The sequence below is a fragment of the Oryctolagus cuniculus genome, chromosome 12 (assembly GCF_051225735.1).
Source record: "Oryctolagus cuniculus isolate XC-2025 breed Fujian yellow rabbit chromosome 12, ASM5122573v1, whole genome shotgun sequence".
Lineage (NCBI taxonomy): Eukaryota > Metazoa > Chordata > Mammalia > Lagomorpha > Leporidae > Oryctolagus > Oryctolagus cuniculus.
Genome location: NC_142878.1, coordinates 15124022 through 15146697, shown reverse-complemented (window position 1 = coordinate 15146697; position 22676 = coordinate 15124022). Strand labels below are relative to the sequence as shown.

General features: G+C 41.2%; 1 long non-coding RNA gene across 1 annotated transcript; it reads left to right on the top strand.

Moving 5' to 3' along the window:
• Window positions 1–13901: 13901 nt before the first annotated feature.
• On the top strand, window positions 13902–22331 carry LOC103351266 (uncharacterized). The gene is made up of 3 exons (XR_007910345.3): window positions 13902–14161; window positions 21496–21575; window positions 22219–22331. It is a non-coding gene; the product is annotated as an uncharacterized LOC103351266 (long non-coding RNA).
• Window positions 22332–22676: the final 345 nt, after the last annotated feature.

The following is a 22676-nucleotide window of genomic DNA, read 5'->3' as shown; positions in this document are numbered from 1 at the left end:
TATTCAAGCAATAGTTATTGAGAAATCAAATATTTGCAAGGTAGCAAAGAGTCCTTCAAGGATTATTTGCTGATTGCAAAATGACATAGAATCTTCCTAATGAAGAATCTGCCGGTTTCCACCTGGGACAAGCAGATGTGAGATGTTTCCCAGTGAGATAACATGTGAAACTCACAGCATCACCCATGAAGCATTCCTGCCAAAAACTGACTCTAAGGTCATCTTAACCTAGCTTTATTTTTGTTTTTTTTTTCTTTTTTAATTGACATGTAATAATTGTACACATATGCAGGATATAGAACAATATTTCAATATACATTTACAAATGTATACCAATCTTTCAGGAAAATTAACATTTCTATCCCCTTATCATTTTTTATGTGTTTGGAATCCTTGGGCTCTTCTCTTCTAGTTGGTCACAAAATACTTAATAGCTTATTGGAAACTATATTCACCCTACTGTACTGTAGAGCCCTAAAAAAGATTCTTCCTAATTGTGTTTCGATACTACTTATCCAACCTCCCACTATCTTCCTCCTCCCTGTGCTTCCCAGCCTCTAGTAATAACATGCTACTTTTGTATTGGCTGCTTCAGCTCCTACAAATGAGTTAGAACACCTGGCATTTGTCTTTCTTTGCCTGGTTTATTTCACTTAAATAATATGCATGTTGCTGTGACTGGCAGGATTTTATTCCTTTTTATGACTGAATAATATTCCATTGCATATATATATATATACATATATATATATATATATAATGTTTTCTTTATCCATTCATCCATGAATGAACATGCTGACTATTGTGAGTAGTGCTGCAAAGAATATGGGAGTACAGGTGTCTCTATGATATATTGATTTCAAGGCAGGTATTTCTTTGACATACTGATAGAATTTGGATATATACCCAGAAGTATGACAGCTGGATCATATAGATCTACTTTTAGCTTTTTAAGGAATCTCCATACTGTTCCCCAAAATGGCTGTACAACTTTCCATGATTACTAGCAGTGTGTAAGAATATTTTTCCTCTGCATCCTCACCAGCATATGTTAATTTTTACTTTTTGATAATAGTTATTCTGATTAGGTTGGGATGATGAGATGATACTTCATTGTGGTTTTGATTTGCATTTCACTGGGGGCTAATGATGATGAGCATTTTTCCATGTAAATATTGCCCTTTTGTATTTCTTCTTTGAAGAAATCGCTATTCAGATATTTAGCTCATTATTAAATTGGATTACTGTTTTGTAATTGTTGAGCTTTTCTAGTTCTTTATATTTGTCAAATAATAGTGTGCAAACATTTTCTCCCACTATGTAGGTTGTCTTTTCACTCTGTTGATGCTTCCTCTGTTGTGTAGAAGCTTCATAATTTGATATAATCCTACTTATCTATTTTTGCTGTGTTTTCTGTGCTTTAGGGGTCTTATTAAGGAAAATCACTGTCTATACTAATATCTTACAGTGTTTCCCTTAGGTTTTATTCTAGTAGTTTCGTAGTTTTAGGTCTTACATTTAGTTCTTTGATTCATTTTGAGTTGATTATTATATAGGATGAGAGACAGTGGTCAACTCTAATTTTTCTGTATATGAATGTCCAGTTTTTCCAGCATAGCTTATTGAAGATGTTTTCTTTTCTCCAATGTATGTTTTTGTAAACTTTGTCAAGAATGTTTGCTAAAGATCTGTGGATTTGTTTCTGGGACCTGTGTTTGGTTCCACTGGTATATTTGTTGGGACTTATGCAACCACCATGTTGTCTTCGTTGTTATAGCCCTGTATTCTGTCTTGAGATCAGGTATTGCAATGCTTCTAGCTTTGTTCTTTTTGCTTAAGATCAGTTTGACTATTTTGGATTTATTGTGCTCCCATATGAATTTTAGAGTTGCTTTTTCTAGTTATATGAAGAATTTCATTGAAATTTTGCTGGGAATTACATTGAATCTGTTAAGTCACTTTAGGTAGAATGGACATTTAATATTAATTCTTCAAATTCATAAACATGGGATGTATTTCCTTTTTTGTAACCTTTCATGCATCTTATAACCAAAGTAATTTCATAGGAGAAATAACCTGAAAATATCGGAAAGTGTATTATTGCTATTTACAGATGATATGGTTAGGTACTTACAAAATCAAAGATAAAATGAGTAAAAAAAATAAAATAAAATACTTTATTAAATATATTGGTCTCTAATCATTGTCTGATTAGAAGAAACTTTAGGTGACAAAGATATTCTAGAGCGAGAAGACACTTGTAGAAAAGGACCCTTTAATTCTGTGTGTGAACCCATTCAAAATCTTTTCTCACCCCTCAGCTATGATGTGTAGAACAGACTCAAGACAGTGTAGCAAAGTCCTTGGAACCAAACTATGATTCAAATATCAACTAAGTCCTAAATTACCCTCTCAGTGACACATGTCCAGAAGAAACCAAAAGCAGCAGAATGAAAGGTTAGAAACTACCTGAGATTGTAACCAACACTCACAGAAAGTAAGAAAAACCTTATGCTGTGACCATATCTGGATTGATTCACTGAAAAATGGGAATACTGGCATTTTTCATGGAATTGGAACAGGACCAAGAGTCTACACAACATAGTCTTTAAGCAGTGTATGTAACTAAGTCTATGAGATGATCCGATTGAAAAAAAAAATGCAAAACAGTTTTCAGCAGGAAGATACAAACTAAAAAAGAAGCAAAGGAATACTTAAGAACTTACTAACAATATTTGTGGGGTTGGCACTGCGGTGTAGAGGGAAAAACTGCCAGCTGCAGTATCAGCCTCCCATGTGGGCCCTGGTTCGAGTCCTGGCAGCTTCACTTCTGATCCAGCTCTCTTCTATGGCCTGGGGAAAGCAGTAGAAGATAGAGCCAAGTCCGTGGGCCCTACCCTGCACCGTGTGAGAGACTGGGAAGAAGCTCTTGGCTCCTGGCTTTGGATTGGCCCATCTCTGACTGTTGCAGCCATCTAGGGCGTGAACCAGAAGATGGAAAATATCTCTCTCTCTCTCTCTCTCTCTCTCTCTCTCCTTCTCTCTCTCTCTCTCTGCCTCTGCCTCTGCCTCTCTGTAACTCTGGCATTCAAATAAATAAATAAATAAATATTAAAAAAAAACAAGATTTTGTAATGAAGATTCACTGCAGGAGCTCAATAGCAGGATAGAAATAATTGAGGAAAGAATTAAACTTGAAGGCAAATCATGATTCAATCTGATGGCAAGAAAAAAAGGATGAAAAATAGTACCACTGGGGCTGGCATTGTGGTGTAGCAGGTAAAACTGCTGCCCATAGTGCCAGCATCCCATATTGATAACAGTTCAAGTCCTGGCTGCTCCACTTCCAATCTAGCTCTCTGATGGGCCTGGGAAAGCAGTGGAAGATGGTCCAAGTCTTTGTGTCCCTGCACCCATGTGGGACACCTGGAAGAAGCTCCCAGCTCCTGGCTTCAGGTCAGCACAGTTTCCCTTGTAGCCATATGGGGAATGAACCAGCAGATGGAAGATTCTCTCTCTCTCTCTCTCTCTCTCTGTCTGTCTCTCTGACTTTGCCTCTCTGTAACTCTTCTCTCAAATACATAAAGAAATCTTTTTAAAAAATTATCTTTGAAGTGTATCTAAATAGATCTTTGGAAAATATTAAGTGACACATTGGCCTAGCTGTCACATCACTATAGTTGAAGAAACAGAGAAGTAGAAATTGGTGAAAGAAAAATTTACTTCTATTTTTAATATCCAGCCATTTCTCCCAAACCAGAAAAATTCATGTTTACAGATTCAGGACACTGAATGAAGCTCAAACTGAACATGCTCAAAGAAAACTATTCTCAGGCACATAATAATCAAGCTTCCCCAAAGGAATGATGCAGTGGAAAAATCATATAAACAGATAAAGAAAAAGAAAACATGTAGAAGCTGAACAACAGTTCAAATATTTTTCTCATCAGAAAACCCGTAGGACAGGAGACAATGGAACTTGATCTCTAAGGTACTGAAAGAAAAGGACATTTAACACAGAAGAAAACTTCCCAAATTTAGAGAAAGATACAACTCTACAAAAATAAAAGGTTAGAGGTCACCAGTCACATTCAATACAACCAAGTCTAACACAAGACACATTTAATCAAGCTTTCCAAAATTAAGGACAAAGAATGAGGAGTCGGCATTGTGACATAGCAGATTAAGACACTGCCTGCAATGTTGGCATCTCATATGGGCACCAGTTTGAGTCCCAGCTAATCCACCTCCTACCCAATTCTCTGCTAATGGCCTGGAAAAAGCAGTGGAAGATGAACCAAATGCTTGGGCCCCTGCACCCACCTGGCAGACCTGGAAGAAGCTCCTTGCTCCTGGCTTCAACATGGCCAACCCCGGTGACGGCAACCAGCTGGGGAGTGAACCAGTGGATGGAAGACCTCACTCTGTGTCACCCTCTCTCTTTTACTCTAATGTTCAAATAAATAAATAAATCTTTAAAAAAAAAAAGGCAAAGAATGAATTCTCTACCCTGCAAGAGAAGAGGAACAAACAACATACAAAGCAGTACCAATGTGCCTGACTGCAGACTTAGCAGGAAGTTTGTAAGCCAAAAGGAAATGGGATTAGTATTGGAGGAAAAATACTGCCAGCAAAGAACACTGTACCCAAGAAAGACAAACTTTAGATACGTGGGAGTGAAAAGACATCCCTAAACAAACAAAGGCTGAGGGAATTTATTAGCATAAGATCTGTTTTATAAGAAATGCTAAAGAGAGTTTTTCTAACTGAAAGAATGGGACACAAACAACTAAGAAGCAAGTATCAGAAAGTAGAAAACCCACTGGTTAGAGTAACTACACAGAAAAATTGAGAATCCTGTAATAGTAAACATGGTACATAAACCATGCACATTTAAAAGCAAAAGCAATTATAGGTTAATAATAAATACATTATCGCGTTAAGAGGTAGGCATTATAGAAAGATGTAAAATAGATAAAATATGAAAAATGTGGAAGGAATGGAGTGCAAGTAGAGATCATTATTTGTATTGCTTTTTTTTTACTCTTCTTATCTTTATAATCAGCATCAGATTGCCATCCTTTTAAAATAGCTCATTATAACAAAATTATGTTTTTGTGAGCTTCATGAAAACCAAAAAGAAAAAAATTACAAATGACAGTTGAGAAGCAGGAGAGACAAAGAAAGGAGCTACAGTGAAATAAGAAAAAAATGTGTCAAATATCAGTAGTAAGACCTTACCTATCAATAGTTACCTTAAATAGAAATGGATTCAATTCTCCAATTAAAAGACATGGAGTGACCAAATCAATACAAAACTAGCACTCAATTTTATGTGGCTTACAAGAAACTCACTTCAATTATAAGGACATACATAGACAGAAAAGTAAAGGATGGGGGGGCCAGCACTGTGGCACATTGGGTCAACGCCCTGGCCTGAAGGGCCGGCATCCCATATGGGCACCGATTCTAGTCCCGGCTGCTCCTCTTCCAATGCAGCTCTCTGCTGTGGCCTGGGAAAGCAGTGGAAGATGTCCCAAGTGCTTCGGTCCTGAACCTGTGTGGGAGACCCAGATGAAGCTCATGGTTCCTGGCTTCCGGCTTTGGCCTTGCTCAGCCCTGGCCATTATGACCATTTGAGGAGTGAACCTACAGATGGAAGATCTCTCTTTCTCTCCTCTCTCTCTCTCTCTCTCTCTCTCTCTCTCTGTCTTCTTTCTCTCTGACTCTGACTTTCAAATTGATAAATCTAAAAAAAAACTTTCACTCATACTTATTACTTCACATTTTATACTAAAATTGTAGACCATAGACCTGAAAGTAAAACCTAAACTTAAACCTATGAAGCTTCCAAAGGAAAGAATGGGGGAAAACATCTTTGTCATGTTGGGTTATACCAAGATTTCCAAAAACAAAATCCATTAAAATTCATTCTTAGATTAGAGATCATCTGATTTTTAAAATTTCTGCTCCACTGATACTGTTCACACAATGCAAATACAAACCACAGACTGGGAGATAATATTTGCAAAACATATATAACAAAGCAGTTGCATTCAGAATGTAGAAAGCACTTCCAGAACTCAAGAAGGAAACCAACAGCATAATGACAAATGAGCAAAATATTTGTACAACCACTTCAAAGAAGCTATATGAATGGCTTACAAGTGCATTGAAAATATTCTCAACAGCATTAGTCTTTAAGGAAATGTAAATTAAACCACAATACTACTATGTTTAAATACTATTAAAGAAATTAAAATAATGTCAATAAACAACAAACTTGCAATGTTGAGTACTGGCAAAGCCATAAAGCAAGTAGAACTCTTACACATTGTTACTGGGGATGCAAAATAATACATAAATTTTAGGAACTTGTTTGATGATTTCTTATAAGATTAAATATATCCTCATCATAATGATATCACAATACCTCTCTTCAGTATTTACCAAAAGAAGCAAAACCTTGTATTTGAAAAACAATTTCTTGAAAAATTTGTATGCCTTTATTCATAACTGCTAAAAGCTGAAAGCAACTTAAAGGACCTAGTGAATGGTAAGTCAGCTTCAGGAGTCTGGTCCATCTGAGCAATGCAACACTACCCAGGAAGAAAGAAAACAGTACTGATACTACAGCATAGACAAATCCCAAATGCATTATTCTGTTAGCCAGACTCAAAAAGCTACATGCTTTATATGACACTCTAGCAAAGGCAATATTATAAGGGTAAAAAGTCAGTAATTGCCAGGGGGACTGCAGAAGGTGTTGACTAGAATGGAGTGGTAGAATGAGGGAGTTGGAAGGTGGAGGAACATTGAAACTGAGCTTCATTTTGATTATTGTAGTGGCTACATCACTGTATGTGAAAACAGTCAAAAAACTAAATGCTTAAAAAGTAAAGTGGAACAGTATTTTCACGTTAGATTGGAAAAAAATTTTAAAACTTAAGTGTTGATCAGAGATAAAGAAGAAGACACTTGGGTAGCTTTGAATAGAAGAGGATTATGTGCAGTATTTGTGTAGAATAATTTTTGCAAAAGGTATTAAAATTTATCAAAAGCAGGGGCAGGTGTTTGGTGTATCACTTAAGATGCTGCTTATGATGCCCACATCTCCAATCAGAGTGACTTTTCATGAGTCCCAGTTTGCTACTGACTCTAGTTTCCTGTTCATCTGCACCCTAGAAGGCACAAGGAAGTCAGCTCAAGTAGTTTGGTCATGCATGTGGGGAATCTGCATTGAGTTCCCAGCTCTCAGCTTTTATCTTGTCTTATCCTGTCTGTTGTAGGTATTTGGAGATCAGAGATCTGTTCCTACATTTAAATTTTAATTAATTAATTTCTTAAAATCCTTTTTAAAAATTAATTTAAATTAATTTTTCACAATAATTCTATTTCTGAAAATTAGTTTGTCCTTGTGCAGCCATGCAAAGATGTACAGGAATGTCTCTCTTTTTTAAAAGATTTATTTATTTACTTGAGAGGCAGAGTTACAGACAGAGGAAGGGAGAGACAGAGAGAGGTCTTCCATCCGCTGGTTCACTCCCCAAATGGCTGCAATGGCCAGAGCTGGGCCAATCTGAAGCCAGGAGCCAGGAGCTTCTTCCGGGTCTCCCACGTGCGTGCAGAGTCCCAAACACTTGAGCCATCTTCTGCTGCTTTTTCTGGCCGACATCAGGGAGCTGGATTGAAAGCGGAGCAGCCGGGACACAAACCAATGCCCATATAGGATGCCGGTGCCACAGATATTTAACCTACTAAGCTACAGCACCAGCCCTAGGAATATCTCTTTAATATGTAGATATAAGAATGCTTTATGCGCATTAAAATCTAAAAGGAATTCATAAGAGATTGTTAACTTTTAACTATAGTTACAGATGAAGGTAGGAGTGGGATAGAAAGACATTTACTTTTTAATTTGTGCTCTTCCCTAATGAATGATTCTTTCAAAATTTTACCATGTGCTTGTGTTTCTTCTATAATTAAAAACTTAAACAACTGAAGTGGATGCAAATTAATATGCAGTGGAATAGGCAGGATGAGTTGTCAGCATTTGGCTAATTGAAGGATTCCAAATTCTAAGTTAAGACACACTTCTGCAGAATGGTAGTCCAGTGATTTGCATTGTACCATCTGTTTTCGGCTCCCCATCAACTGGAGTGTGGTGCCTAAAATAGTGTCTCTGCTTAATAAGTGTAATTTCATCACCTCAAGCTATGTTCTTTCTGTCATTGTGTCAGCATAACATACTTCCCTCTGCCGTGGTCTGAAGCTTCCGTTCTACACAATGGGTATTATAATGTCATACTTTGTTATCCACCCCTATGTAGTTGTTTATAACTTTGAGAAGAAAAATAAAACTGCCATGTATTTTCTGCTCTGCATTTGTTTGGGTACAGTGCCTACTGAAGTGTGCTCAAGCACAATAACAAACATTGCTTAGTTCCTCCATTCTCTGAGTCCCTCCCACGTCACCCAAATTGAGGGTCTCATGGACTGTTGCTGCCCAGATTAATGCAATAGATTTAAAATGGTCTCCAAAAGTCTAGTACTCCAAAATACCTCAATATGATTTGCATGCAGTACACAGAGGGACTTTTCTAAAGCATTTTTACAGCCATGCTTACTCTTGCCTAAACTCCATTAGTGCTTCCACATTCCTGTGAGTTCTTGCCTCCTTAAATGATTTGACCCTGTCTTCTCTGGCTTCAGCACTCATCAGCACAGTCCCATAATTTATCCATTACTAAAACGAAATGCCTGAGGCTGATACTTATAAAGAAAAGAGATTTGAGGCCAGCATTTGGCACAACAGTTAAGGCCCTTCCTGGGAGGCCCACATTTCATATCAGAGTGCCTGGTTTGAGTCCCAGCTATTCTACTTCCAACTTGCTTTCTGCTAATGTCCACTCTAGAATACAGCAGATGATGGCTCAAATTCTTGGGTTCTTGCAACCAATGTGGGAGTATCAGACTGAGTTCCATTCTCCTGACTTAAAAGTGTTTACCTACTTTCAATTACTGAGATAATTAAAAAGCAAATGTAAAAAACTTGGACTGTGAACCAAAGTTTTGTTTTGTCTAAAGGTAATTTCATAAGTATGTTTTGATCAAATACACAATTCATTGTTTTTCAGTTGGCATTGTACTGACTATCATGGGATTTACCCACTTACCAGGTATTCCTCCTTGCATTTATGTTCTGTGATTGGTAATTTTTAAGAAATGGAATTGAGATAATTGAGATGTCTCAGATGAAAATATGAAATGATTAATGTTGATAACATCTTAACCAGCCACTAAATGGTGTGGGACAAGCTTGGAGATGTTTGCAGCTTACCTACTTCATCAAAGCCTTGAGACCAGAGGACAAGTGTGACCCAGGATCTCTACATGCATATAGTAATGACAGTATCCCACTTTAAATGAATAAAGGGAGGGCAGTCCAAAAGATCATAGGATTGAGGAGGTGGTGAGGCTAACATTGTCCCCCTCTGTTGTCTGGCCAGTGGATCAGTGAGGTAGTCAGCTCCCTGTGTGACACAGAGACTGGGCCATGGAGATGAGCACTTCTGTGTATTGTCTCAATCTTCCCTTGTTTGACAAGAGTGTGTTGAAGCTGAGGGAAGTTAAGAACTTGCTCAAGGACTGTGCTAATAAATACAAGATCCATCCTCAAACTCAGCCTAGGTGGCTCCAAGTCAGTGTTATATGTTCCTCCCCTAGTGGTCAGATGGTCATATGTGAGCCCAGAGGGACATTACAGGTGGATGCTGGAAGACCACGGAAGTATGAATGAACCCTATGCCATTCATTGTCTTAAACCAGGATGTCATCTCACATATTGCCATAGCATTCTGCTGGAGAAGGGCTGTGTGCATGGTGTGGAATTCCTGTCCCTGTTGACCACACCCTCACCAATGCCAACTGTGGGTGACCTGTAAGTACAGGTGGCCTCCTGCCATGACACCCATCCCAAGCTAGCTCAGTATCCACTCTACTCTGTCCCAAGGTCTGCCGCAACTCTCCCACTCACTTTCCTGAAAGGTATATTCCACATGCTGCTGAGAGAGACAGAGAAGCCCTCATTTGTTCTGTCTTCACTTGTCACTGATGAAAAACACAAGACCTCACCCAGGGCCACATGCTTAGCACACTGTCCATAAGCTTGAATATACATTACCTCCACTCAACAATTCCTATCTGTGCTGCTAGATAGTCCCTGAGTTTATCTCATATAACAGAGGCTTGTTCTACAAAGCTGAGAGGTAACCAGAAAGCTGATATCAGGAGCCACTTACTGAACATTGTGAAAATCATGCATCATTTTTTTTTAACTTTTATTTAATGAATACAAATTTCCAAAGTACAGCTTATGGATTACAATGGCTTCCACCCCATAACGTCCCTCCCACCCGCAACCCTCCCCTTTCCCACTCCCTCTCCCCTTCCATTCACATGAGGATTCATTTTCGATTCTCTTTATATACAGAAGATCAGTTTAGCATACATTAAGTAAAGATTTCAACAGTTTGCTCCCACACAGAAACATAAAGTGAAAAATAATAGATGATTTTTTAAATGATGATGAAATCAGATCAGACCTATTGTCATGTTTAATCCCAGTGAGAGTCAAGTTGGGAATTGATAATTTCTTCTTCTTTTTTTTTTTTACAGAAGATCAGTTTAGTATACATTAAGTAAAGATTTCAACAGTTTGCACCCCCATAGAAACACAAAGTGAAATATACTGTTTGAGTACTCGTTATAGCATTAAGTCTCAATGCACAGCACATTAAGGACAGAGATCCTACATGAGGAGTAAGTGCACCGTGACTCCTGTTGTTGACTTTACAAATTGACACTCCTGTTTATGGCATCAGTAATCTCCCTATGCACCAGTCATGAGTTTCCAAGGCTATGGAAGCCCCGTGAGTTCTCCGACTCTTATCTTGTTTAGACAAGGTCATAGTCAAAGTGGAGGTTCTCTCCTCCCTTCAGAGAAAGGTACCTCCTTCTTTGAAGACCTGTTCTTTCCACTGGGATCTCACTCACAGAGATCTTTCATTTAGGTTTTGTTGTTTTTTGTTTTGTTTTGTTTTGTTTTGTTTTTGTTTTTGTTTTGCCAGAGTGTCTTGGCTTTCCATGCCTGAAATACTCTCATGGGCTTTTCAGCCAGATCCGAATGCCTTTAGGGCTGATTCTGAGGCCAGAGTGCTGTTTAGGACATCTGCCATTCTATGAGTCTGCTGTGTATCTCGCTTCCCATGTTGGATCACTCTCCCCTTTATTTATTCTATTGGTTAGTATTAACAGGTACTAGACTTGTTTATGTGCTCCCTTTGACTCTTAGTCCTTTCATTATGATCAATTGTGAACTGAAATTGATCACTTGGACTAGTGAGATGGCATTGGTACATGCCACCTTGATGGGATTTAATTGGAGTCCCCTGGTATGTTTCTAACCCTACCATTTGGGGCAAGTCAGCCTGAGCATGTCCCAAATTGTACATCTCTTCCCTCTCTTATCCCCACTCTTATGTTTAACAGGGATCACATTTCAGTTAAATTTCAACACTTAAGAATAACTGTGTATTAATTACAGAAATCATGCATCTTATTTATGAGGTATTTCCATTCTTCTTAAAATAAAGAGAAGCCATTATTAAGAAGCTTCTGCTATTGGATATTCTCCCTAAGCAGTCATTAAAGTTTTGTCTTTAAAACAGTTGTGTTGCAGAATCTATGTGCTGTGGTTTGGACACAACAACCTCAGAGATTCCAAGCCTCCATGTGACTCAGCTCACTTTCGTTTATGGTCAGTGCTACAGTTACTAGCAATTGTTGGCTCCTGTCATTCTACCAGTGCTTGTTAATAACAGTCCCCTACATTTCCAAGATCCTTCCTGACTAAAAGGGAAAAAAACCTGTTTTACAGTTACAGGTTTTCATTTAATAGTCTCAAAATCCCTTTAAGGTAAATACAAAGGTGCACATTTCAACAACAGAGCAGGGGAGTGGAAGGCGGAGAACATGGCCGAGTGCACGGTCAATTAACAGACTCAGAGTTGCTCACTTTTCCTATAGCTGGGAACAGGTACATCACAGCAGGTTCATGGGTGTCACACTTGCTGCTGAAGGCCACAGCTACATGTCACTGAGCTAAGAAGCTCTGCATGCTGTGTATTCAGGACTTATAGAGCACTGTCTAGGAATACATGGGGAAAATACAACAAACTCTTGGAAGCTTCCTTCAAGGTTATGGAAACCCACATTCTAGTTCACACTCCAGAGAGTCAGCCTCAATTTGAATACACATTTTGTGTGTACATAAACATTGGTGTTTATATATATATATATATATATATATAGAATGAAAGAAAGCAAATTTTAAAGCCCATTATTAATAAAGTTAAAACATGCATAACCACAAAGCTCATTAGACAGTTTTGCTGGCCTCTGTAGTCTGCTTCACCCAAAAGGTGAATCCATATTTTTTTACTATTTACTGCATTTGTTCTAATCATTTCCTGCCATAATTATAATTATATGTCTGCCAAAGAGGTCACAAATACTGTGTACATGTCCCTGGAGGAAAAGTAGCACTTACTGGTTGAGAGTCTCATGGTGCTGCAGTTTTTCTGGGGTCTTTACTCATGCATGCATCCAATTAATAGTATGACTTATCCTCAAGTCAAAGTGGAGTTGAATTTCCTTGAATCACTTTCTTCATTTCTTATTCTTATTGGCAAGACTGATGCCATCTTTGCCTTTCTCTGAAGGGAGGAAGGAACCTCCACTGTGATACAGCCTTGACTAAACAAGTTCAGAGTTGGTGAACTCAAGGGGCTTCCATAGCCTAGACAGCTCATAGCAAGAATCTCAGGTGATTGCTGACATCATAAATAAGAGTGCCAATTGTTAAATCAATAATGGGAGTCACTGGGTACATGCTCCCCACGTAGGATCTCTGTCCTTAATGTGTTTAACTATGAAACTTAAAAACAACACTACAAGTCAAACAATACCCTATACCTGGTTCGGTTGTGTGAATGCAGCCTGTTGAAATCCTTGCTTAGTATATACTAAGTTGATCTTCAGTAGATTAAGGTAATTGAAAATGAAACTCGATGAAGGGCGGGATGGGAGAGGGAGTGGGAGAGGGGAGGGCCACGGGAGTGAGGGAGGTTGGGGGGGAAGCCACAACAATACAAAAGTTGCACTTTGTAAATTCACATTTATTAAATAAAAAAATAACTATATAACAAACAAAAAATGAAAAAAAGAACTTAATACTTTACCCTTTTAGTATTTTTTATGCTCTACTTAAAACTATTGGTTGAACTCTGTAATTAATACACAATTACTCTTAGGTGTTTAATTAATGCTATAACTAGTACTCAAATAGTATTTTACACTTTGTGTTTCTGTGTGGGTGCAAACTGTTGAAATCTTTACTTAATATATACTAAATTGATCTTCTGTATATAAAGATAATTGAAAATTAATCTTGATGTGAATGGAAGGAGAGAGGGAGTGGGATAGGGGAGTGTTGTGGGTGGGAGGGAAGTTATGGGGGGGAGGGGAAGCTATTGTAATCCATAAGCTGTACTTTGGAAATTTATGTTCATTAAATAAAAAAAAAAAGACTGATGCCATCTTATGCTAGGCGTCATTTGCGAGATAAGTTTAAGCCTAGGTGCCATCTTGCAAGATAAGCTTTGGTTTCTCAGATATAGGTCTGGGTTTCCTGGAATTGGGTCTGGTTTACCAGAAGTCAGGTGATGTCTAGATAACCCAACCACAAGCATTAACTCCACCTGCTACCTTACTGGAATCTGGTGCTCCTACATCCTTCTCTCTGCAAGGCTATAATAAGACCTGTTATCTAACCATGGGCCGCTGCTCTCTTGTGCATGGAGAGACAGCCTGTCAGCTCTCAACAATTAAGTTTTTCTTCTTACTCTAGTGTTTTGGTGTGTTCCGTGCAGGCCTTTCATTGGTATCATGATTCGGACCCAGGTTCTGTTGACCCTGCTCTCTCTTCAGGGATGTGAGCTGCTTCGGGATCATGGATTTCAGTCAACGACCCTTGGACCTCCTTCCTTTCCACCGAATACGCCATGATCTCTCCATACACCAGGCCCTTCAAAATATTGAGGTAGGGTGGAGGGAGTGGAGGACTCTCCCAGTGTGACTTCTCTCCTCTGGGTTATGGTTCTGTCGTACTTTGCCTCAAAGCCCTGGTACCAGGAGCCACAACTCCCACAGACTTTAAGCCCTTGGTACCAATTGGTGCAGGTGATGACCCCGGCCTCTGCTCCCTTACTCTTGTTGTCAGACTGACGAGATCTCAGGAATGTGTGCTGTCCATCAGCCCAGCTTCTCGAGGTCGCTATGAGAGCTTCTTCATCCCACGTTCCATCTGACTCTCCTCTCGGTTGTCTCCTGAGTAATCTTGTTCCTCTCCAATTGGCCCCAGATCTTAAGTGCCATTATCTCATCTTTCTCTGAAATCAGTCATGGCCCATGTACAATCTTGACAACCAGTCCAAATGGCTGCTTAATGGCACACTTGACCCCGACATTGTTTGGGATCTCTACCACTTTTGTGAGCATTAGGGAAACTGGAAGGAGATTCTCTATGTCCAGGCCTTCTCCTATCTCCATTCTAAATCTTCACCTTGCATCTTGTGTTCTTCAGCTCAAGTTCTCTTAGCTTCCAAGGTTCTCACCAAAGATCCAGAACCCTCTTCTACTTTTATCTGCAGATTAGCTTCCTCCTTACTGTCCCCACCACAGGCAATGGCACAGGCTTCTCCCATTCAGGGCTCTCAAAACACGTCATCCACTCCTACTCCTCCTGCCCCCTATTTACTCCCATTTGAAAATCAACCCCAAATTTGCCCCGTTCTGTTCCTCTGAGCCAATATACTATCCCTGCCTTGCTACCTTTTGTCTCAGACCCCCAGCTCCCCATCTGCTAATCCTAGCCCCTGAGTCATTCACTCGAGAATGGCAGCCAGGGAACCCACCTCCTTGTTACCCCTATGAGAGGCAGGTGATAGCAGAGGGCATACTCAGGATCCATGTTCCTTTTTCACTCAGTGATCTGTCACAAAGTGTATAAAAACTAGGTTCTTTCACCTCTAACCCCACTTCGTACATCAAACAATTCCGATACCTATCCCAGTCCTATGATCTGACCTTTCTTGGCATTTTTATAATCCTTTCTAACACCTTCTCCCAGAGCAGCGAAGGTGCATTTGAGAACAGGCCCATCTCCAGGCCGATAAGACCCATCAAACGGACCCGGCCTATCCCAGCAGAGGCAGTCCTGGAACAAGACCCCAATTGGGATTATAAGTTTCCTAGTGGTGTCACTGCCAGAAATCATTTTATTACTTGTTTGCTGGCAGGGCTCAAAAAGTCTACCAAAAGGCTCTAAATTATGATAAATTTGGATAGATTATTCAAGACAAAAAGGAAAATCCTTCTGCCTTTTTACAGCATCTCACACAGACTCTCCTCCAATATACTAACCTAGAACCACAGTCTCCTGACAGTTGTAGCCTTCTTAGGAATCATTTATTTGCCTAGAGCTTCCCAGACAGCAAGGCAAAACTATAATGCCTTGAAAGAGGCCCATTAACCCCCTAGGTGGAGGTTCTAGAGGTGGCCTTTAAGGTATATAATGGAAGGGATGAGAGAACCCAAAGGCTAAATTTCAAATGCTGGCCAAGATCTTTCAACAACCTGCTGCCTCCAGTAGCCCCGCTGACCACAGTGGTTCTCCAGGTCCAAGCTTTAAATGTGGCCAAATGGGCCACTGGGTCAGAATGTGCCCCAACCCTGGAACCCACCAGGTCCTTGTCCTAAACATCACCTAAAGGGCTATTGGGCTGTGGACTGTCTTCTTGTCCATAGGGTCAGTAGGTCATCCACTCCATCCATGCCCTAGGCTGACCTTCTAGGACTGGCAACCAAGGATTGAAGGAGAACAGATTCCCACCACCCAACTATGATGATCACTCCATGAGAAACCAGGGTAACTGTGACAGCAGCAGGTAGGCCAGTTTCTTTTCTCATGGACACAGGAGCAAACTTCTCAGTCCTTAACCATTATTGGGGGCCCACCTCTACTGCCTCAGCTTCCATAGTTGGGGTGGAAGGAAAACCTTATAGGCCTCTACAGACCCCCGGTCTGCTCTGCATGGTGGATAAGATGCCCTTCTCTCACGCTTTCCTTGTTATACCAATGTCCTACTCCCCTTCTGGGACGGGATCTATTCTGTCAGTTTGGTACCCAAATAACCTTTACCCTCTGACCGTCAGCCCCATCCTCCAACTTGCCTTTGCCTCCCTTCCTGTTGCTGTTCTCTCAAAATGATCCCAGCCCAACTGCACTGCCTACTTCAGGCCCCCTGTCCACTGTCAACCATGGGTATGGGACACCAGCCACTCTATGCTAACTGCTCATCATCCTCCTGTACAAATCAAAGTTTGAGACTCCTCGACATTTCCCTCTCAACCTTAATACCCCCTACCTCTTTCTAGCCATCAGGGACTAAAGCCTATTATTACTAAACTCCTCCTCCAAAGATTACTCCACAGAACCAACTCCTCTTATGACACTCCCATTCTGGCAGAAAAAAAAAAAAAACCTAAGGGGTTTCCTTCTGCTTAGTACAAGATCTTCACAATAGTACCCATACACTCAGTAGTACACAACACATGCAACTTCCCTGCCACCACTTCTCACTTTTCAGTCCTGGATCTTAAAGATGCATTCTTCACCATCCACTTACATCCCAATTCTCAGTATCTGTTTCTTTCACTTGGACTGATCCTGACTTGCAGGTCTTGACTCAATTAACTTGGACTATTATCCTCCAGGGGCTCAAGGATAGTGTGGGGAGCAACTCGGACTAGACTGTTACTGGAATTAAGACTTATTCTATGCATCTGCTCTCCCACAATATGGCGCTGAGAAGGGAGTAACAACTTCTACGCAGCTGCCTCTCGCCAACTTGAGTGATGACCTGCAGGAGCTGCTGCTCCTGATTGGAGGAGAGCAGCATACTTGGCATGTGGGTAGCAGAGTTGGGATTGGTGGAAGAGGACTATAAAGGAGGAGAGAGACAACATGCACCAGGAACATCTATCTGAAGGAACACCTGTGCAGCCCCCGAGAGAGCCGGCCGGTGGTGTGCCGCTCCCCTGCGGAAGTGGGGAAAGTGGCAGAGGGAACCGCCCTTCCACAGAGGTGGAAGGGTCGGTAGCCAACCCGGGAAGAACCAGCAGCAAACCCGGGGAGGGCCGAGCAGACAAAAGAACAGCGCAGGGTTCAGTGTCGCTCCTCCACGAAGAGGGGGAGCGACAGATAGCCCCTGACTATTTGATCAAGCCTCGCCCAATTATCTAGGAGCCCTGGATCTATCCCCCTCCTTTCTTCTTCAATACATTGATGACCTCCTCCTCTGCAGCCCCTCAGAAATAGATAGCCAATGACAGACTGCTACTCTCCTCAACTTCCTAGAAGCCAAAGGTTACCAGGTCTCTTTCAAAAGAGCACAGCTTTCCTTGTCTGAGGTATCTTATCTGGGTGTACACCTCACCCCCACTCACAAGGCCATAACCATGACAGAAAACATTTGCTATACTGGTAAACCACCCTCAAGATCAATAATCCCAACACTCTTCCACTCAGATCATTCTATTCTATCTCCACCATTTGTTTTTTTTTTTGTTGTTGTTGTTTTTTTGTTTTTTTTTTTTTGAAGAATAAAAGTTTATTTGGATCATGATTCTGAAGGGTGGGAAGATCAAGATTGGATGAACAATCCAGTGAGTTAGTGATGAGTCTTTCTTGTCCACCATTTGTTTCATCCCAACATTTCTTCTTTTTTATTGTTTGTCAAACAATCTCTTCCTCTTTCACCAGAAGATACCAAATATCTTCAAAAACTCACTTCTTCTTGTTCTATAGGTCAAAAAAACAAACCCTAACTCTAACCTCCATCCTGCACTGTTCCTCTCCCATCAAGCCAGGGACACCTGCAGCTTCTGACTGGCAAGTTGACTTCCCCCATATTCCTAGAGTATGGCGCTTTCAGTATCTCTTGGTCTTGGCAGATACCTTCTCTGGGTGGGTCAAGACCTTCCCTACTACCAACAAACATCACTAACAGTATCCAACATCCTACTTCAGGAGATTATTCCCCACTTTGGGGTTCCCGCCTCTCTTTCCAGACAATAGTCCCAAATTTACATCCCAAGTAACCCAGCTACTTACCAAGGCACTTAACATCCCATGGTATTTCTACATCTCTTATCACCTCCAATCCCCAGGAAAAGTAGAAAGAACAAATCATATGCTAAAAAAATGCTCTGTCTAAGCTCTTCCTTGAGGTCCACTTGGACTGGATAAAACTACTCCCAATGGCCCTACTCAGTATGAGGGCCCTTCAAAAAAAAAAAAAAAAACTCTCAATATTTCGCCTTTTGAACTTATGTATGGACATCTCTTGATTCCTCCAACTATACACGCCCAGTCCCCACTCCTGCTGCCTCATCTGATCCTGACCCTCATCAGGCACCTCTGAGCAAATCTACAGAAATACACAGACACTTACTGCCCAGCTCCACACCGAGATAATCCAGATAACTCCTCTTCTATAAATGTGGGAGACAGTGTCTTCCTGTCTTCTTTACATCCCTCTTTATCCTCTGATCCCAACAAACCACAAGCTAAATGGACTGGACCTTATCATGTCATCCTAACTACCCACACAGTAGCAAAATGGCAGGGAGTCCTCCATTGGGTCCACTTCACTCACCATAAGTTCTCTTCCCTCCACCACATTACACCATTACTCCAACAGGGCCACTCACAGCCAGGTTTATTTGGACCTGAGCTTCACTGCCAGCATTGTCCGGAAACCGAGGCCCTTCTGTCATGGATGAACCAGCCCCCGAGAAATATGAACACAGAACCATCAATCATTTCCAATACTGGATAAATATTGATCTTCTTTTATATTGCTACCAACTCTTCTTGTAACATTTGTGGAGGGAATATTAAATACACTCCTTACCCATCCCTTCCAGGATCCTTTTGGATATTGAAGACTTACACCTCCAAGGAACCCTCTCACTTCACTCCCCTTGAGATCTACCCCTTTCCATACCTCCTTTTACTGTCTCACTCCTTCTTCCATGCACCATGATAAAACTCAAAGTATCCTTATCCCTCCTGCTCATAATATCCTTATCCTGCCTGCCCTAAACCAGCGCCTGCCCCTGGGACACGCCACACATGGCAATTCCAGATTCATTCTACTTCCACTCCTTCTAAACTACTTAACTCTACCTTCTGTCCTATTACAGGCTGTGTGGGTCCTCACACTCTGTACTTTGATTTCACTCAGGCCTGCTCCCACAACTGCTTTGAATGGACCAGGTACACTATATCCCAACTGGAGGTACACTGATTCTATCTCTGCCTGACCAAGGACAACAAGGGGTCAGGTGAGGATGTATACTGGAAAGGCTGTCCATCATAGTCCTGTAAATATTACTATACCGACTATGGTTATGGGCTCCCTGGAAAACAACCTTCATGCCACAGGATGAGGATGCCACAGGATGAGGATGCCATACAAGCCTTCATACTCCCAACACATCCAACCCCTCTTAACCTTTAGCAAAACTAACCCTTACCTTTAGGACTGGCAAAATGGGGTTGAAGGATCAATCAATATATATACTGATTCCAATATGGGAGACACACATGGAACTATAAAAGTCATCAGGAACTATAAAAATCACTCAGCTCCAGACATCCCCTATAGATGTGGAAGTTGATATAGTAAAGGAATCTTTTAAACACCTATTCCTGCTAATTAATCCTATTAAACTACCTCTAACACAGCTACACTTCATTAATCTATCACTTACTCTACTTCATCAGCTGGCCAGTTCTACCTTGCCTTTTGCCTTCTACCAACAAGATTGTTCTGTGTGCACCCCCTTTGGGAACCTTCCATTGCAGCCACTTTATTTGCCAATATCTCTGCTCTGACAAACACTTATACTCCCTAACCTCAGAGAGTTGTCGGTCACCTTCCTTTACATTCAGGAGGACAAAATGCAATGTACTGGGTTACAAATGTGGCCACAGAACATAATGAACTTCTACAACACAGCATTCCTTGTGTTACAAACACGATCATCAATTCCACTACTTCCTTGTCTAGCCCACTTGAGGCCTCATCCCTTTGTAATCATACTCTATACCCTTACATCAATGACTCTACTCCCAGCCCATGTGTATTGGTGGTCATCTCCCCTCACTTAACCTTGCATGATTATTCAGAATTTTTTCCACAAACACTTCTACCTGCAAGAAACAAGTGGCCTTTCTCCTTGTTTTAGTTGGGATCAGCTTCACAGCCTCCCTCTCCTCAGCAGTGATTTCAGGAGAAGCTTTGGGCCGCAACATAATCTTGACCAACTGACTCCAAGAACAACTCCAACAGTTAGAAGAGGAGGTCACTAGGTTCACTGAGACCTCAGCTGACACCATCTGAGGTCTCCAAAGCCAAATCACCTCACTAGCAGGTGTGGTACTACAGAACAGATAGGCTTTAGACCCTATAAAAGCTGAAAAAGGGGAAACTTGTATCTTTCTGGGAAAATAGTGTTGTTATTATCTTAACCAACTGGAGTAGGCAGAACAAAATGTTAAAACTCTTCAACAAATCTCCACATCTATCAAACAGTCCTCACTAGGATCCAGGGACCCCTTCATTTCCTCTCTTCTATGGAGTCCTCTCATTACTTGGCTGATGCCTCTCTTAGGGCCACTTGCCTCTATACTCACCTTGGCTTTCATATTGCCTTGTCTGTTCAGATGGTTACAGGAAGTAATAATGGAATGAACCAAAGTCTTCACTGACCAGGTGGTCAACAAGACACTGTTACAGGGATCTACCCAGTTCTCTACTCAGGAGATCATGACATGAGATTCCTCCCCATTACAGCAGGAATTAGATTACCATCCCTCCACCTTTCCTGGACTTCTTTGTGGGGGTGGGGGTGCTGGTATGGTCCCATACCACACTTGCTTTATAAAAAAAAAAAAAAAAAAGAGAGAGAGGAATATAGGCAAGACTGACTCCATCTTGTCTTAGGTACCATCTTGAAGGATAAGCTTCAGCCTAGGTGCCATCTTGCAAAATAAGATTTGGTTTCTCAGATATAGGTCTGGGTTTCCTGGAATTGGGTCTGGTTTACCAGAAGTCAGGTGATGTCTAGATAACCCAACCACAAGCATTAACTCCACCTGCTACCTTACTGGAATCTGGTGCTCCTACATCCTTCTCTCTGCAAGGCTATAATAAGACCTGTTATCTAACCATGGGCTGCTGCTCTCTTGTGCATGGAGAGACAGCCTGTCAGCTCTCGACAATAAAACATTTTTTTTTACTTTAGTGTTTTGGTGTGTTCTGTGGCAGCCTTTCAGTTCTACTCCTGAGAAGTTAAATACGCAGTCCACAATATAACCTTAAAAGGTGATGTATAATCTTTTTTCTCTTTTGCTTCCCATCCCCTAAAATATAGTGTTGCATGAATGTACCAGCAGAGTCCACTGTGAGGTCCTCAGAGGACAAACCACATGTGAACGAACAGGGATCCCCTCCTGCAAGAAACACCAGCCTGAACAAAAGTAATGAGGAAGGGAGGGCGGAGATGGGTCAGAGGACCAGGGAAGAGTGGTTGATAAGACGTGCTGAGCTGCACGTAGGAACATCTCTTTGACAGCCCCTGAAAGAAACTAGTGTGAATGGACTCCATCAGGACTGGGAGTGGACAGTGCTGATTTTGTATCCTCCCACTGGGCTGGTAGAGAGAAGCATCCCCACTCTATGCCAAAGTGCTCTACCTTACTACAATGGTTTGTCTCTGGTTTATCTCCCAAAAAGTGCATGTGCTAGAAACTGGGTCCCCAAAGTAATGGTGTTGAGAGATGGTGAAACTCTCAGGAAGTGTGTCTGGAAGGAAATAATTTGTTCTGCACCCCCTCTCCCCACCCCAAGCAGAGATGAATGCCCATCTCTCAGGAGTGAGTTGAGTCTCACAGGACTGCATTATTTACCTTGAGAGCAGGTTGCTGTTACATAACCCTACCCAGAGTGTTTGTTCTCTTCCACACAGATGCTCACCATCCACCACATCTCAACACAGTCTGAGGCTCTCACCAGTTATGACCATCCACACTTGGAAATTTCTGCCTTCCAAAGTGTGAGCCAAAATAAATTCTTCTCTATAAACTTCCTAGCCTTGGGTATTTTTGTTAAAGCAACAAAAAATGGACAAAGACATTTATCTAAGAAGTAAATTTGGTAAGCAAAGCCTCCTGCTTTTGTGTCAAAATATTCACAAGTGCCCAAGATGGGATGAGGGAAGCAAGACTGAGACATGACTTGGGAGGGGTGGGGAATTGCTTGGAGATTGTATCTGTCAGCAAGCTTGGTAGAAGTCCAAGAGAGATAGTGTTACCTCCTTCCCACAAAGTAGCTCAAGAGCCTTTAGGCAGCAGTTTGTCTAGAGTGACTTCAATCCACACTGGCCTGGCAACAGCAGGAAAATAGAATGTGAGTAGGGAGGCAAAC